The following is a 17942-nucleotide window of genomic DNA, read 5'->3' as shown; positions in this document are numbered from 1 at the left end:
AACTAGGGATGGTATCGTTAAGGTTTTAATGGTATTACAATCTTACCGATACTGCTTATCGATCCGGTACTTTAACGGTATTCTTAACGGTTCTTTTTGTTATATATATATATTACACAAATATAAACGTTATATAGGCACAGTGATTTAATTTCAGGAAGGTCTACTAACATTACTGTTCAGGTGTGGTCTAAAAAGAAATCTAATAAAGTAATCAATTGTAAAATAACACTGCATAGTTTATCATAGATAGATTAATGCAGATTAATGCTTATTAATGCAGAAGTTATTCATTCAAGAGCTGTAAGTGATTTTCTCTTTGCCTTTTGTTGTTTGATTCGCAGTAATGGCTCAATCGTCACATGTTTAATAGACCGCTTCCCCTTTAAGAGTTCAGATCTAATAGGCTCCTGATGCAGCATATTTTCTCCCAACTATTTCCATAACTACGTCCATTTAAGACATAAACTGTGTTTAAATGAATCTCCAAGCCGGTCGTTTTGACATATTTTTGTGTATATTTGATCGTTTAGACGCAGCACATGAAACCCAAAGTAGCCTATACTTTGCTTGTCTCGTTAGCGGTCTGTTTCGGAGCCTGCGTTTTATTATTAAACGCGTCCGCAATTTAGCAACAGTAGCTAGACTGAGTTTTACAACAATCACCGATCGTGCTGATTCTGACGTTAAGTTTGAGTTTTAGGGAGAAATGTCAGTGCACCGCTGAGAAGGGAAGGAAGTTGTGCTAGACAGAATGCGACTTATGTATAAATATTATTTTTATAATCTTTGGAAGACGAAATATAAAATAAAATCAGACTAATATCACAGATCTAAACCAGGCTATGTTTGAATGTTTAGTTCTGTCACTCATTAAGCAGGGCTCGTTTTGTGCTCGCTGTGGCACCGCGTGAGGGATCTCTCTCTCTCTCTCTCTCTCTCTCTCTCACTGCGAATTGCTAAATTGCATCACAGACAAATGGTTTCATATTATTATACATAGAAATGGCTGGCGAGATAAAATAACTTTCTCTTTATAGCAATAATACATGTATTTTCTTAATTTCTCCAGTACCGACAGCAGAACCGGTAACGTCCGAGCTTACCAAAGCCAGTCCTTCAATAGCATATACTGCGTTGGTATCTTTTATTACTTATTTCTCTGCATTGAGTGACAACCCTCTCAAATATAAGACACACAAACAGAACAAATAAATGTCTCAGATTCACTGTCTGTAATTGCAAAATTCTTGCTTGCTTATTGTGACATGATAGCAACCCTTCTGCTGTGATAATGCAACTTCAACTACGCTATCAATATCCAAAGTAGCCGAACGTCATGTCGCCTATCGCGTTTGTCACGTTTTTTCTTGAAGTTGGCAGTAACATATCAAAAGTTTTTAATTAAATCTAAAGAAGTTATACAAATTTAACCCTTACTGTTTTCTCCAAGGAACTTAGCTCCTTCCTTAGGCACTGGATGAGGTCTGCTCACTCTGCTGGAGAATGACTCTAGGGGCAGCGTGCGTCGAACACGTGTTCCACAACAACACTAGGCTGCCCACAGATGCGCCTGCCTAATAATCGGCTTGATATACGTGGATATCGGCCGATGCCGATTATGTAACAAATGCAAAAAATCGGCCGATTAATTGGTCGACCTCTACACCTGATCAGCGCCACTGAACACAAACACCCCTAAAGTGACTTTCAGTGCATCCAAGTGGAACATGACATCACAGTGTGTGAGTGGAGACTTCAGCTGCGTGCGCACACACACACACACACACACACACACACACACACACACACACACACACGTTCTCTCTACTCACTGGCTTCTGCTTTGACTTTGTCCATCTCAGTGAGCAGCGTCACCTCTCGATCCATCAGACTGAACACACAATAAGAACAAAAGTCACGCACACGCATTATTTGGTCTATCAGCTCATTTTCACTTTCTAAATAACCATGTAACGTGATTTTTATTAGTGATGCACCAAAATGAAAATTCTAGGGAAGAAACCAAAAATTCTGGAAACACTGGACCAAAACAGATTATTTGAAATAAGACTTTGTAATACTTCTATAATATACACTATATTGTTTTTCTAAATGATTACACAAGGAAAATCTAATTACTACCATAGCATTTGGGCTTGAATGACTTTTTTAAAAAGTGGATATTTTTTAAATATTGCACAACTTTATATGAGTCAAATGTCATACATGTATAAAGCCTATCATTACCCCACAAAAGGTAATAAAGTGCTTCATTACATTTTCCATTCCAAGTAATTTTTCTATCGGTCCATCATCCCAGTGAGTGGAGAAAATGAACTGCGTTTCTCTGTGACCGTGTCGCTCACAGATTCACATGAAAGCTCAAATTGTGTGTGAGACCACAAGTACCAGAAGCCGAGAGTTTTGCACCGTGTGTTTGATAGCACTGATATGGAACGCAACTTGAACAGTAGATGAGGATATTTGACCGCTGTGGGTCTCATAATGCCCCGACTCTGTACAAGCACGAGAAAATTCTCTTTATTAATGCGCTAATAACCAAGAGAGCAATCGCTGCACTTCTGGGGATGAGGACTTTAATTGTCTAGGAAACACAAATGGGAACTAAATGTGCAATTGCATTCAAATTTTTGCCGTGACGTGTCAATTTCAGTGCATCCCTAAGGTTTTTTTCAATGTGGCTGTTGATTTAAATATTCAACAGTGTTTCGATCATGGTTACCAGCTCTGCAGCTCAGAAAACGCCTGCTTCATGTTCTTGATCGATGAATCCATCTCGCCTCGCACCACAACTCTGTAGCAGAGAGTGACGCCATACAGCGCTGCAGGTCTTTCACAGAGCGATCCACATTAGACCCTGACAAACAACAAAAACAGCAACAGTCAGAGCAACGCAGTACCATAGTGCACTCAAGTCAATTTTATTTGGATAGCACTTCTCACAGGACACATCCTTTCTTAATGTCTGTAGTATCTTTAAGCTCCCAGTGAACAAAAACAAAAGAGACTGTGGCAAGTAAATAAACCATTAAAGTTAGTGGATGAGCACACTGAATATCTACTGCCAAAAAGTTACAATGATTTTGTTGATGCTCGAAAGTCGCCACAATGTGGTAAATACAGTGGAAAAATTAACAAGTTAGGAAATTGGGGGTCTGGGTATCTCAGCAAGCATTGACTTAACTATAACAGCTGGAGTCGCGAGTTTGAATTCAGGGTGTGCTGAGTGACTCCAGCCAGGTCTCCTTAGCAACCAAATTGGGCCAGTTGCTAGGGAGGGTAGAGTCACATGGGGTAACTGAATTGGCCCGGTTGCTAGGGAGGGTAGAGTCACATGGGGTAACCAAATTGGGCCGGTTGCTAGGGAGGGTAGAGTCACATGGGGTAACCAAATTGGGCCGGTTGCTAGGGAGGGTAGAGTCACATGGGGTAACCAGATTTTCCCGGTTGCTAGGGAGGGTAGAGTCACATGGGGTAACCAAATTGGGCCGGTTGCTAGGGAGGGTAGAGTCACATGGGGTAATCAAATTGGGCCGGTCGCTAGGGAGGGTAGAGTCACATGGGGTAACCAGATTGTCCCGGTTGCTAGGGAGGGTAGAGTCACATGGGGTAACCAAATTGGGCCGGTTGCTAGGGAGGGTAGAGTCACATGGGGTAACCAAATTGGGCTGGTTGCTAGGGAGGGTAGAGTCACATGGGGTAACCAAATTGTCCCGGTTGCTAGGGAGGGTAGAGTCACATGGGGTAACCAAATTGTCCCGGTTGCTAGGGAGGGTAGAGTCACATGGGGTAACCTCCTCGTGGTGGTGATTAGTGGTTCTCTCAATGGGGCGTGTGGTGAGTTGTGTGTGGATCGTGGAGAGTAGCATGAGTCTCCACATGCTGAGAGTCTCCGCGGTGTCATGCACAACGATGTCACATGATAAGATGCGTGGATTGACGGTCTCAGACACGGAGGCAACTGAGACTTGTCCTCCATCGCCTGGATTGAGGCGTGTAACCGCACCACCACGAGGACCTACTAAGATGTGTGAATTGGGCATTCTGAATAGGGAGAATTTGGGGTGGAAACCAAAACAAAATAAAAAATGTAGGAAATCATAGAAGCTTTTGGGTATTTATAATATACATTAAAGTTGTACAGTCAACATTGAAAATTACAGTTATCATTTATGGTATACAAGAATCATTGAGCAAATAATTGATGTGATGGTCACTTGATGCCACAAAATTCTATCATCAATTACACACAACCTGCTCATTCTGTTGCAGTAGGGTTAAAAGTCTCCACATCTTCATACAAACACACAGCTGCCAAATGCTTACATTTTACTCCATCCAAAATCACCTGAGTGACAAAAAGTATCACAAATGACCTGAATTCACCCTGTCTGTGAATGTGGCACACAGAATGTATAACTGGTGCATTACCATTCCTAAACTAGTGAAAGTAATTTGCTGTTACACAAGTGGTTCAGCAGATATCTCCAGCATTTCTATGGATTCAAGAAGTCTTCAGATACAGCAAGACTCACATCAGCAGCTGTATCATGTACTACACAGTTAAACCAAACCTTGTTATCTCCTGAGAGAACCGAAGACGAGTCCTTACCGATCTTCTTGGCAGCAGAACCTTGCTGTGGGTCGTCAGAAAGAGAGAGCACAGAGGAATTCTGGGAGCTGGAAACAGGCTTGGGTCGAAACTTGTTACCACGGGAGCTGTGATGGTTCTGTTGCGCTCCATCACTGCTGCCAGGCTGAGGGGCGGGCTCGGCGTTGATGCCACGTCTCCACCTTCCGCAGAAGAGAAACACTGAGATGAGCTCAATCACGAGCTACAAACATCTGAAACTCAGACAGAAGCACAAACCGGTCATTACCTGCAGCATCCAAGAGATCAGGGGCGGCACTTTCAGAGTCAAATTCTGCCGCGTCCAGGAGGCGGAGTCCAGCTGCTCGCTCAGAGAATCCACCGAATCACCATCTGCGCCTGCTGTACCGTTGGCATGGAAACCATTAACAGCATCCGGACATTCAACGTTTGTGTTTGTTTCAGCAGGTGTTAGCGTCTGCAGGTGCATCAGTTTGTGGCTTAGGCTTCTTTTTCTTCTTGGGCTGTCAATCAAACACACATCACATATTGCAGCACAAGATAAACAGCAGCTCACATTTGTGCTTTTATGACATTTAAAGATTTCTTCATTCTAATTTCCATTAAATAAATGTATGATGTTCAGTACATTCAGAGTGAAGCCTCGCTCACCTTTTTTTTCCCAGTAACGTTCCATTCCTTCAGAATCTCCACAGCACTACCTGAAAGAACACACCAGCACAACAAAACATTACTGCCAGATCTCCAGCAGGTAAACACTCTTGAAGAGCTACAAGTGATTGTTAATTGTGTGTTTGTACCTTCTACAAACGCCTGCACCGCTCGATCCACACAGTTCTCAAAGTGTTGCAGCACCAGCGCGATCTCATTATTACTCTTATTGGGCACAACGGCTCGCACGGCATTAATCTGACGACACACAGAGAAACAAACTCAAACTGTGGGAACCCATATTGCAATAAATAAGTGCAGATGGCACCAACACAAAAGCCACTTTCCATTTGGAAAGAAAAAGCTGCATTCAGATATTATACAAACAAAAGTAGCAATTCATACCTTTTCCTTCATTCTCTCAAAACTACCTCCTTGAGACATCACCATTTTAGAGTGCGTGTCAAACACGACTCCAAACACATCTGGCAATAAGAGGGGGAAAAAAGGGAAAGCTCAAATTAAAAGGCAGGACTTCAAACTGTAAGAGCTCCTAAAAACGCTGTCAGACTTTAAACCAGAGGTATGTAGGTCAAGAGAAAAGCCAGAGAGAGAGAGAGAGAGAGAGAGAGAGAGAGAGAGAGAGAGAGAGAGAGAGAGAGAGAGAGAGAGAGAGAGAGAGAGAGAGGTGCTTCAGGGGGTTTTGGTCTGGCAGTGAATGCACAAAAAGAGAAAGCTAGAAGAGCATTCTATGCTATTAAGGGCAAATTTACCAAAGCTGACATTCCTGTAACAATCTGGAGTAAGATCTTTGATAGTATTGTAATGCCTAATGCTCTGTATGGAAGTGAGGTTTGGGGTCTGTATGGATGTGAGGTTTGGGGTCTGTATGGATGTGAGGTTTGGGGTCTGTATGGATGTGAGGTTTGGGGTCTGTATGGATGTGAGGTTTGGGGTCTGTATGGATGTGAGGTTTGGGGTCTGTATGGATGTGAGGTTTGGGGTCTGTATGGCAGATTACTGGAGATGGGACAAACACCCCATAGAATCCCTGCATGCAGAATTCTGTAGAAACATTCAAAGAGTTCAGAGAAGAACACCTACTAATGCATGCCGGGCCGAACTAGTCAGATACCCCCTTATAATACATATTGAAAAACCATCCCTCAAATTTTGGACACACCTAAATTCAAGTTCCCCTAACACACTGCAACATGAAGCCCTTAAAACAGATCAGATCAGATGCTGGTGTTACTGGGGGAGATCAGATCAGATGCTGGTGTTACTGGGGGAGATCAGATCAGATGCTGGTGTTACTGGGGGAGATCAGATCAGATGCTGGTGTTACTGGGGGAGATCAGATCACATGCTGGTGTTACTGGGGGAGATCAGATCAGATGCTGGAGTTACTGGGGGAGATCAGATCAGATGCTGGAGTTACTGGGGGAGATCAGATCAGATGCTGGTGTTACTGGGGAAGATCAGATCAGATGCTGGTGTTACTGGGGGAGATCAGATCACATGCTGGTGTTACTGGGGGAGATCAGATCAGATGCTGGAGTTACTGGGGGAGATCAGATCAGATGCTGGTGTTACTGGGGGAGATCAGATCAGATGCTGGTGTTACTGGGGAGATCACATCAGATGCTGGTGTTACTGGAGGAGATCAGATCAGATGCTGGTGTTACTGGGGAGATCAGATCAGATGCTGGCGTTACTGGGGAGATCAGATCAGATGCTGGCGCTACTGGGGAGATCAGATCAGATGCTGGCGTTACTGGGGAGATCAGATCAGATGCTGGCGTTACTGGGGAGATCAGATCAGATGCTGGCGTTACTGGGGAGATCAGATCAGATGCTGGCGCTACTGGGGAGATCAGATCAGATGCTGGCGTTACTGGGGAGATCAGATCAGATGCTGGCGTTACTGGGGAGATCAGATCAGATGCTGGCGTTACTGGGGAGATCAGATCAGATGCTGGCGTTACTGGGGAGATCAGATCAGATGCTGGCGTTACTGGGGAGATCAGATCAGATGCTGGCTTTACTGGGGAGATCAGATCAGATGCTGGCGTTACTGGGGAGATCAGATCAGATGCTGGCGTTACTGGGGAGATCAGATCAGATGCTGGCGTTACTGGGGAGATCAGATCAGATGCTGGCGTTACTGGGGAGATCAGATCAGATGCTGGCGTTACTGGGGAGATCAGATCAGATGCTGGCGTTACTGGGGAGATCAGATCAGATGCTGGCGTTACTGGGGAGATCAGATCAGATGCTGGTGTTACTGGGGAGATCAGATCAGATGCTGGCGTTACTGGGGAGATCAGATCAGATGCTGGCGCTACTGGGGAGAACAGATCAGATGCTGGTGTTACTGGGGAGATCAGATCAGATGCTGGTGTTACTGGGGAGATCAGATCAGATGCTGGCGTTACTGGGGAGATCAGATCAGATGCTGGTGTTACTGGAGGAGATCAGATCAGATGCTGGTGTTACTGGGGAGATCAGATCAGATGCTGGCGCTACTGGGGAGATCAGATCAGATGCTGGCGCTACTGGAGGAGATCAGATCAGATGCTGGCGCTACTGGGGAGATCAGATCAGATGCTGGCGTTACTGGGGAGAACAGATCAGATGCTGGTGTTACTGGGGAGATCAGATCAGATGCTGGCGTTACTGGGGAGATCAGATCAGATGCTGGTGTTACTGGGGAGGACCATCATGCATCAGTTGCAGCTAAATTCATTTTTGAGCTGCACACCCTCAGAAACCAGTCACTGCCTTAATGTACTTCACTCACAGTACTTTTATTTTCTTATGTTCATAATGTCGCTTTTATATTGTATAGTGTATATTGTTATTATAGTTTTTATTTGATTCATTACCTGGCACCTTATTTTAATTCTATCTTTATTGTTATTTGTTTCTATTGTATTATTATTTGTCTTGTCAATATCTATTTTGTGTATTAATGCTTTGGCAATATTTTATGTAAACACAATGCTAATAAAGTACTTTAAATAGTGAAATTGGGTGTGAGAGAGAGAAATTGAAGGGATTTGTTTGTTTGGAAAGAATCAGGAGGTCCGGTCCCGTGCACGCTGGTCTGTGTTCATATATTATCATTTGGGTCTTAACCACGGTCCGATTTCATCATCAACATGAGTACAAGCGGCAACTGTTTATCACTGTAACTTCAGTTCAAGTCAGAAGTCTACATACACTTTGGTTAGGTACAGATTTAATATTAGCAAACTATAGATTTGGCGAGTTGTTTAGGATATCTACTTTGTGTATGACACTGAGTCATGTTTCCATCAATTGCTTACAGACCGATTGTTTCACTTTTAATTGACTATAATCACAATTCCAGTGGGTCAGAAGTTTACATACACTAAGTTAACTGTGCCTTTAATCAGATTGGAAAATTCCAGAAAATGATGTCAAGCATTTCATTAGCCAATTAGCTTCTGATAGGAGGTGTTACTGAATTGGAGGTGTACCTGTGGATGTATTTTAAGACATTCAAACTCAGTGCCTCTTTGCTCGACATCATGGGAAAATCTAAATAAATCAAACAAGACCTCGAAAGAAAATGTGGACCTCCACAAATCTGGTTCATCCTTGGGAGCAATTTCCTAACCCCTGAAGGTGCCACGTTCATCTGTACAATCAATAGTATGGCAGTATAAACACCATGTGACCACACAGTCATCACACCGCTCAGGAAGGAGACGCATTCTGTCTCCTAGAGATGAACGTAGTTTGTGTGAAAAGTGCAAATCAACCCCAGAACAACAGCAAAGGACCTTGTGAAGATGCTGGAGGAAACATGTGGACGAGTATCTAGATCCACAGCAAAACCAGTCCTATATGGACATCACCTGAAAGGTGCTCAGCAAGGAAGAAGCCGCTGCTCCAAAACCACCATAAACAAGCCAGACTTTGACTTTGTCAAATAAAGTGCTGCACAACTGAGCACTACAGGACCGGTACTGCAAAAAGACTGATATTGTAGTATAATATTATAATCCTGGTACGAACCCTTAGACACATTTAAAAAAAAAGTGTTTCATAAACATATATGGCCATTAAAGTTCACCGTCACTTAATCACACACTAGTAATGAAAACAGATGTGATGTCCTAGCAGTGTGTGCGTGCATGTGGAGATCCTTTAAGGAATATTTCTGAAGCTTTTCAAATGTAAAACTGATAAACACACTTGGCTACAATGTCAGTCATAAACCAGCTGTACTGAGTGACGTGTGCTTTCATCTGGCCAAAGGGTGTTTAAAGATACTGGCTGTTTACGGTTTACAGTATGTTTTTCAGCATTCAGGAGTTACAACACCCCCCCCCACCCGATCAGAGTTCAGGAATTTGCAAAGCCACTGAAACGCAAACGTTTTTCATTTGACAAACAAAATGAGTGACCGGCAACAGAGCCACTACAGAGTTCATCTAATGTTTCATAAAGCCTTGTAGTCATTTCTGTGCAAGAATCCAGATGACTTTCTGAAAGACATCAAACAGTCTCAAGAGTTTGACTGAACATCAGTATTGAGAATGAATCAGCAGATCTCATGACACATTTCTTATGTACCTGCATTTGCTCAAAAGAATAAAAGTTCAGGAAACAGCAATGGCAGCACATATCGGGTCTGGAATGAATGTGCTCAAATTGAACAGGTAAATTAAGTGAAATGAAGATATCCACAACAGATCTATTGAGGGTCTCTGCACACAAGACCTCACTAATGCAAAAGATCATTTCCAAGTTTATTGATGCTAGAAAAATGGGTCATTCACAACTGACTAGCTAATATTCAATTGAAATGAGCTGCATTAATTAATGTCATCTGATTTGGACTACAACTGGGAGCATTAGCATGACATAATACATGTCAGCCTTAAACAAACCCTGCAAACCTAATCCCAACCCCAACCCTACCTATATGAAGGCAGAATTAGTGTTGTCAAAAATACCGGCACTCGGTACCAAGTCGGTACTCAAACAAAAAAAAACAAAAAAGTACGATACCAGAATTTCTGAAGGTACCGGGTACCGAGTACACCCGGTTCTCAATCACAGTCGGGAACTTTCAAACGCTCACAACAAGCAAAAGATGACGACAAGCAAAGCTGCAGTGGAGTCTCAACTTAATCTTGTCGAAAAGAAAAGTGGAAAAAGCAGGTTTGGAAATTCATAGGTTAGGGAAACATCATAGATCAGCAAAAACCTGTTTGTAAACGGCACTTTCGCAATTTTCTGACAAAAGGAGGAAACACGTCAAACTTAATAAAGCACATGAAAGACACCCGGATTTAATCAAGCAAATAAAGCAGGCAAGTTTAAAAGCATATTATCATTTGCATTAGCGCTGAAACGTTTAGTCGACATCGTCGAAAATACAAAATTGACGAGAACATTTTTCATTGTCTAATAGTCGTTTGATCTGATTGAACATGAAATCACATTAAACTGTAACGATGTCGCGTGAGAGCAGCAGTTCAGAATTACACAGATCACAGATGCACTCAAAACTTTCACCGTTTATTTGATGTAGATCCCAAAGTATCAGGGAATTATAAAAGTACATTCAGACGCATGTACTGTTGTGGAATAAGCGGAGGCGGAGCTCTTTAAATGCGTTACATCTTGAATGCAGTTATTTTAATGTGTTATTGCTTTATTAAAGTTACAGAAGCAGCTCATGTTAATAACTATAAACTCAGAAACGGTCATGTCTCTGTGTGGCCGTGTCTCTTCTATGAGTCGTGTGAATGTCCCGATCTCAGGGGAGAGATTGAAACTGCATCGGCTGAGAGAGACTCTGTCACGGGACGCTCATCCCTCGAGCGCTACACGCTTAATGCAGCTCGATTAGAACTTATTTAATCACAATATATGTCACTGTGCATTTATTATCGTGAAGAAAAATGGCAATATGCAGCTTTATTAATAGTACTTGGTAAAAACTTAAAGTAAAAGTTGAAGCAAATCTTATATAAGTGTTCAAAAATACTTTGTTCAGTTTTGTTATAATTCAAAAATAATATATTTAACTTCAAGTGTTGCTCAATGGCATATTTCTGTTCTTAGTTCAGCTGTTCATTTGATAACTTTGTCAATAAGAGTGTTGTTCAGAAACATGTTTTTGTGTTTTGCTTTGGTACCGAAAATGGTATCGAGTACTGTGAAATTTCACTGGTATTGGTACAGACTACTGAAATTTTGGTACCGTGACAACACTGGGCAGAATATTATCAGAATTTTGAGAAACACTCACCTTTATAACTGCTCTTCCTCGCCATCTTCCTCAGTCAGATTCAACTCTACAGGAAGAGAAAACTCTGGTAAATGTACAATTGGGGAACAAACATTTAAATCATGCATTAACAGTAAAGATCCATTACACTGATACCACCATCTGTATGACTGAGAAAGAGATTTGTTTTTTTTATTCACTTTTTTTCTGCATCCTGGAGTATTAGTGAAGGAGAGAGAGCTGCACAGGTTCAAACAAGGACAAGTTCCACATCCACACTTGGAACCAATCCTTCTCAAACCACACAACTCTCAATCTCACACATCTACACAACATCTCTACTGAAGACAACTCAATGTAGACGCCAATTACACTGACAACACTTCTAAGAATGTCCCATCAAAAAGATGAACTGGTATTTTAAGCAAATTTAAATGAATTGGCAATTATAAAAGAAAGAAAAAGGGCTTTAGAATACAGCACTAGCCGACTGAATCCCTTTGGCATTTTAAAGTCCATTTCCTGGCCTTCTAAAAGCCATAATGGAAAACACATCTGGATGAATAACTCTTTCTGTCATATGTGAAGAATCTGTAGCAGCTGAGAGCTGTCTGTCTCTCCCCTGTCTCACTCTCTCTGTGCTGAAAGAGGCTACACATGAAATGTTAAAAAAAACAATTTTGTAGTAATAATTAATTGATTGAGACGTACCTCAGAGTAGTTCTGCCGCAGACTGTGACTGTAGTTTTCACACGACACACAGACTAAACCAGCTGTAGCCAGAGACACCTTTATAACGCCAATAACCTTCCACTGCCTCAGGAAACAGAAACCTAACCTATGCAAACATGTACGTTCACACCCGTTTATTCCTGACAGGACGTCACACACTCTGAAGCACGTCACTCAAACACACACCTGTGTGCAGTCAAACAGGTGAAGCCACATTCACTGGTTATATTTACTCCAACAAGAAAATGAAACGGCTATTTACTAAAGAGGCAAAGAGCTGTTAAATCTCAGTTATTTAATCAGAATATTCTGATTTATTCTAGTCTGATGGAGAGAAGCACTATTTCACATCTAATAACAGAATCTATTTGAGCTCCGAGATCCTGCTCAGTCTGTTCCAGGATTAAACGGAAGACACGATCTGAGAAATGAGACATTGAGAATAAAATAAACCAGTGAATTATAACGCACACAAAGGGTAACACTGTGGTTAGGAAGACACCCACTGTTATGTGGCACAAATCACACCTGAAGATCACAACAGACCGCATGAATCAACCGCGATCACAACAGACGTCATGAATCAACCGTTATCACAACAGACGTCATGAATCAACCGTTATCACAACAGACGTCATGAATCAACCGTTATCACAACAGACCACATGAATCAACCGCGATCACAACAGACGTCATGAATCAACAGTTATCACAACAGACCACATGAATCAACCGCGATCACAACAGACGTCATGAATCAACCGTTATCACAACAGACCGCATGAATCAACCGTTATCACAACAGACCACATGAATCAACCGCGATCACAACAGACGTCATGAATCAACAGTTATCACAACAGACGTCATGAATCAACAGTTATCACAACAGACCGCATGACTCAACCGCGATCACAACAGACCGCATGACTCAACCGCAATCACAACAGACCGCATGACTCAACCGCGATCACAACAGACCGCATGACTCAACCGCGATCACAACAGACCGCATGACTCAACCGCGATCACAACAGACCGCATGACTCAACCGCGATCACAACAGACCGCATGAATCAACCGCGATCACAACAGACCGCATGAATCAACCGTTATCACAACAGACCACATGAATCAACCGCGATCACAACAGACGTCATGAATCAACCGCGATCACAACAGACGTCATGAATCAACCGCGATCACAACAGACGTCATGAATCAACCGTTATCACAACAGACGTCATGAATCAACCGTTATCACAACAGACGTCATGAATCAACCGTTATCACAACAGACGTCATGAATCAACTGCGATCACAACAGACCACATGAATCAACCGTTATCACAACAGACGTCATGAATCAACCGTTATCACAACAGACGTCATGAATCAACCGCGATCACAACAGACCACATGAATCAACCGCGATCACAACATTAAAACCATTTATACAGAAATACATAAACACAAGAGTAAAATGAGGGATTAAATGCAATAGGAACTAATAAACACAAACAATAATTAACTTAACATTCAGATAGCTCTTGTAAATATAATATTAGGTGTATTCAAACATTAAAACGAATGATACGAATATCTTTAGAATATTGTTCAGTTTCATGAAATAATCCTGTACTATTCTTTATAATTATTCAATCATTATTTCTACACTTTGGACTTATTTGTATAGAATTCTCCAGGTAAATATGTAAAGTGTTTATAATTTGATTGAACTGAGAAGTTGTCGATTATTATTAATAATATTCAGGATGATTATGTCTCTTAGCAACGAGCTAATGTATGCTAGCTGAGAGAAACACATAAATGATATGAAAATTAAACTATTAGAAGTAAATCCAAAATAAAAGCGTTTTAAAATATGAGTTTTGCTGTTATTTCATTTTCAAGGCGTGAAAACGACGTGTTTTTGTTCGCACTCGAATGACGCGCCGCATTCACAGATAATAAGAGACTGATGCCAAACATGTCTTACCTTAATAATCTCGCAATTCTGCGCCACATGTACATGCACATATATGTGTGTGTCCGTATATTTGTCTTCAGTTCGATCGTTTATGTGTCGTTATATTCGCTTATTCTCCCTTTTCTTTCAACCGGCTCACGCGTCACTTCCGTTACACGCGCGCGCACAACATCCGCCGCCCTGTTATAACCGCGCGCGCGGCTGGAGTGGGCGGAGTTTAATCTGAGCCAATAAGAAAGCGTTCAATATTAATCTATGAAAAACCTGTTACAAACTTTCCTGTTGATAATTAAAATTAGTTTTTATTTTGACAGTCCAGAGGATAAGTCTAATACAACAAGTAAAATAAATTAATAAGAATAAGAAACTTTTTAATTTACAATATACAAGCACAAATAACAAATCCATGAATAAAAAAGGTAGAGATTATTTGCGTGAATAGCAACAAAAAGCATCTTCTTTGCCCTAGTGTTAATGTTAACATTATGGCGCCATGTAAAAGAGCAGGAAGTGAATATTAAGAATTGGAGCATTATTGAGAGTCAGGGGCAGAGCTTTACAAACCGGGGTCCGAAAAGGGGTTTCAGGGGGTCCAGGAAAAATGAGATAGACAGTAAGAGAGAGAAGTAATGTTTAGGGTTGTCAAAGTTATTATGTAAAATATGAATTAAGTGTTTAACATATTTTTAACACATTTACAGAATTTGAAATGATTGACAAACTGCTTTGTAAGAATATATATTGTAAAAAAACGCAGCACAAATCAAATACAATTTAGAATTTTAGGGTTTCTACGTCAGATTTCCAACAGTGAGTATGTGAGAAATGATATACTGTTAACTCAGTTAAAGTTAATATTTTCTAGATAATATTGAATTAATTTGCTTTGGCTTTAGTACAATGATTATATAAACAGCAATCATACAATTTTGGAAACAACATGTTGTCTTTATAATATAATGTTTAATGTTTTTCTCACACAGTATTAATTTATACAGTGTGCATGAACATATACAGCTCAGGAAGGGGGTCCATAACAAAGGCATTACCATATTTGGGGGTCCTTGGACTCATAAAGAGTGAACAGCTCTTCACACTTATTTCATTTGGGCAACGGTATATGATGTCACACTTTAGAGAGAGGTTGTTTATAAAATAGAAATATCAACAACAATAATGCCCATCCATGTGATTGTGATGTAATCAAAAATATTTCATATAATTCCATATAATATAGGGTTAGTGCACTCGTGCATTTTTCCCTTTGTTCATCAAATCTCTTTTTATCCAAACATATTTACAGGTCATACATATATATACTGTGTAGTTCAAAAGTACCCCTATTTTGCATTTCTAATTTTATTTACATATTTTTTTATATTTCTAAATTTATATTAAAATTGACATGAATTTGAGTGTTTTAGTATTTGTATCTCTCATTTTAATAATAAACTGGAGCTGAAATAAATAAACCCTGATGATCCTGATGTGTTCTTCAATCTCACATTCTGGAAGTTTCTAATCAATAAAATCTAAATGTGATTATTTGAAAGACATAGAGCTAAATCTTACATATTTGTACTCGTTTAACAAAATAATGTTTGTTTGTTTTTGATTTTTCAAAATCTTATAATCTTTATTGCTGTTTAAAAATTAGTTTTTGAATCAAAGATGTCCAATGTGAACTTTCACATGTAAAGTTACGATTCTACACTGTCAGTCTTAGATTATTAGATTATTTTTCTTTCACTTTTAAAAACAGTTTCGCAATTCTCTTCCGCATTACCAGAGATTACGACACATCCTCTGATTATAATGAACGCATTTGTAAACTCCCGCAGTCTCGCGCATTGCCGGAGATTACGACACATCTTCTGATTATCACGAATGCATTTGTAAACTCCCGCAGTCTCGCGCATTGCCGGAGATTACGACACATCCTCTGATTATAATGAACGCATTTGTAAACTCCCGCAGTCTCGCGCATTGCCGGAGATTACGACACATCCTCTGATTATCACGAACGCATTTGTAAACTCCCGCAGTCTCGCGCATTGCCGGAGATTACGACACATCCTCTGATTATCATGAACGCATTTGTAAACTCCCTCAGTCTCGCGCATTGCCGGAGATTACGACACATCTTCTGATTATCACGAACGCATTTGTAAACTCCCGCTGTCTCGCGCATTACCGGAGATTACGACACATCTTCTGATTATCACGAACGCATTTGTAAACTCCCTCAGTCTCGCGCATTGCCGGAGATTACGACACATCCTCTGATTATAATGAACGCATTTGTAAACTCCCGCGGTCTCGCGCATTGCCGGAGATTACGACACATCCTCTGATTATAATGAGCGCATTTGTAAACTCCCGCGGTCTCGCGCATTGCGGAGATTACGACACATCCTCTGATTATAATGAGCGCATTTGTAAACTCCGCAGTCTCGGCGCATTGCGGAGATTACGACACATCCTCTGATTATAATGAGCGCATTTGTAAACTCCCGCAGTCTCGCGCATTGCGGAGATTACGACACATCCTCTGATTATCACGAGCGCATTTGTAAACTCCCGCAGTCTCGCGCATTGCGGAGATTACGACACATCCTCTGATTATAATGAGCGCATTTGTAAACTCCCTCAGTCTCGCGCATTACGGAGATTACGACACATCTTCTGATTATCACGAGCGCATTTGTAAACTCCGCAGTCTCGCGCATTGCGGAGATTACGACACATCCTCTGATTATAATGAGCGCATTTGTAAACTCCCGCAGTCTCGCGCATTGCGGAGATTACGACACATCCTCTGATTATAATGAGCGCATTTGTAAACTCCGCGGTCTGCGCATTACGGAGATTACGACACATCTTCTGATTATCACGAGCGCATTTGTAAACTCCCGCGGTCTCGCGCATTGCCGGAGATTACGACACATCCTCTGATTATCACGAGCGCATTTGTAAACTCCGCAGTCTCGCGCATTGCCGGAGATTACGACACATCCTCTGATTATAATGAACGCATTTGTAAACTCCCGCAGTCTCGCGCATACCGGAGATTACGACACATCCTCTGATTATAATGAACGCATTTGTAAACTCCGCAGTCTCGCGCATTGCGGAGATTACGACACATCCTCTGATTATAATGAACGCATTTGTAAACTCCCGCGAGTCTCGCGCATTACCGGAGATTACGACACATCTTCTGATTATCACGAACGCATTTGTAAACTCCCGCAGTCTCGCGCATTACGGAGATTACGACACATCTTCTGATTATCACGAACGCATTTGTAAACTCCGCGCAGTCTCGCGCATACGGAGATTATGACAGATCCTCTGATTATCACGAGCGCATTTGTAAACTCCGCAGTCTCGCGCGATACCGGAGATTACGACACATCCTCTGATTATAATGAACGCATTTGTAAACTCCCGCAGTCTCGCGCGATACGGAGATTACGACACATCTTCTGATTATCACGAACGCATTTGTAAACTCCCGCAGTCTCGCGCATTACCGGAGATTACGACACATCCTCTGATTATAATGAACGCATTTGTAAACTCCCGCAGTCTCGCGCATTACCGGAGATTATGACAGATCCTCTGATTATCACGAACGCATTTGTAAACTCCCGCAG

The 17942-nt window shown here is 41.4% G+C and overlaps 1 pseudogene; it reads right to left on the bottom strand.

Moving 5' to 3' along the window:
- The window catches only part of LOC127620698 (spermatogenesis-associated serine-rich protein 2-like), a 22767-nt pseudogene extending 8326 nt beyond the window's left edge, over nucleotides 1-14441 (bottom strand).
- Between the last annotated feature and the right edge of the window lie 3501 nt (nucleotides 14442-17942).

This window comes from Xyrauchen texanus, chromosome 27 (assembly GCF_025860055.1).
Source record: "Xyrauchen texanus isolate HMW12.3.18 chromosome 27, RBS_HiC_50CHRs, whole genome shotgun sequence".
Lineage (NCBI taxonomy): Eukaryota > Metazoa > Chordata > Actinopteri > Cypriniformes > Catostomidae > Xyrauchen > Xyrauchen texanus.
The sequence above is the reverse complement of the archived record's forward strand: the minus strand, read 5'-3'. Positions and strand labels throughout refer to the sequence as shown.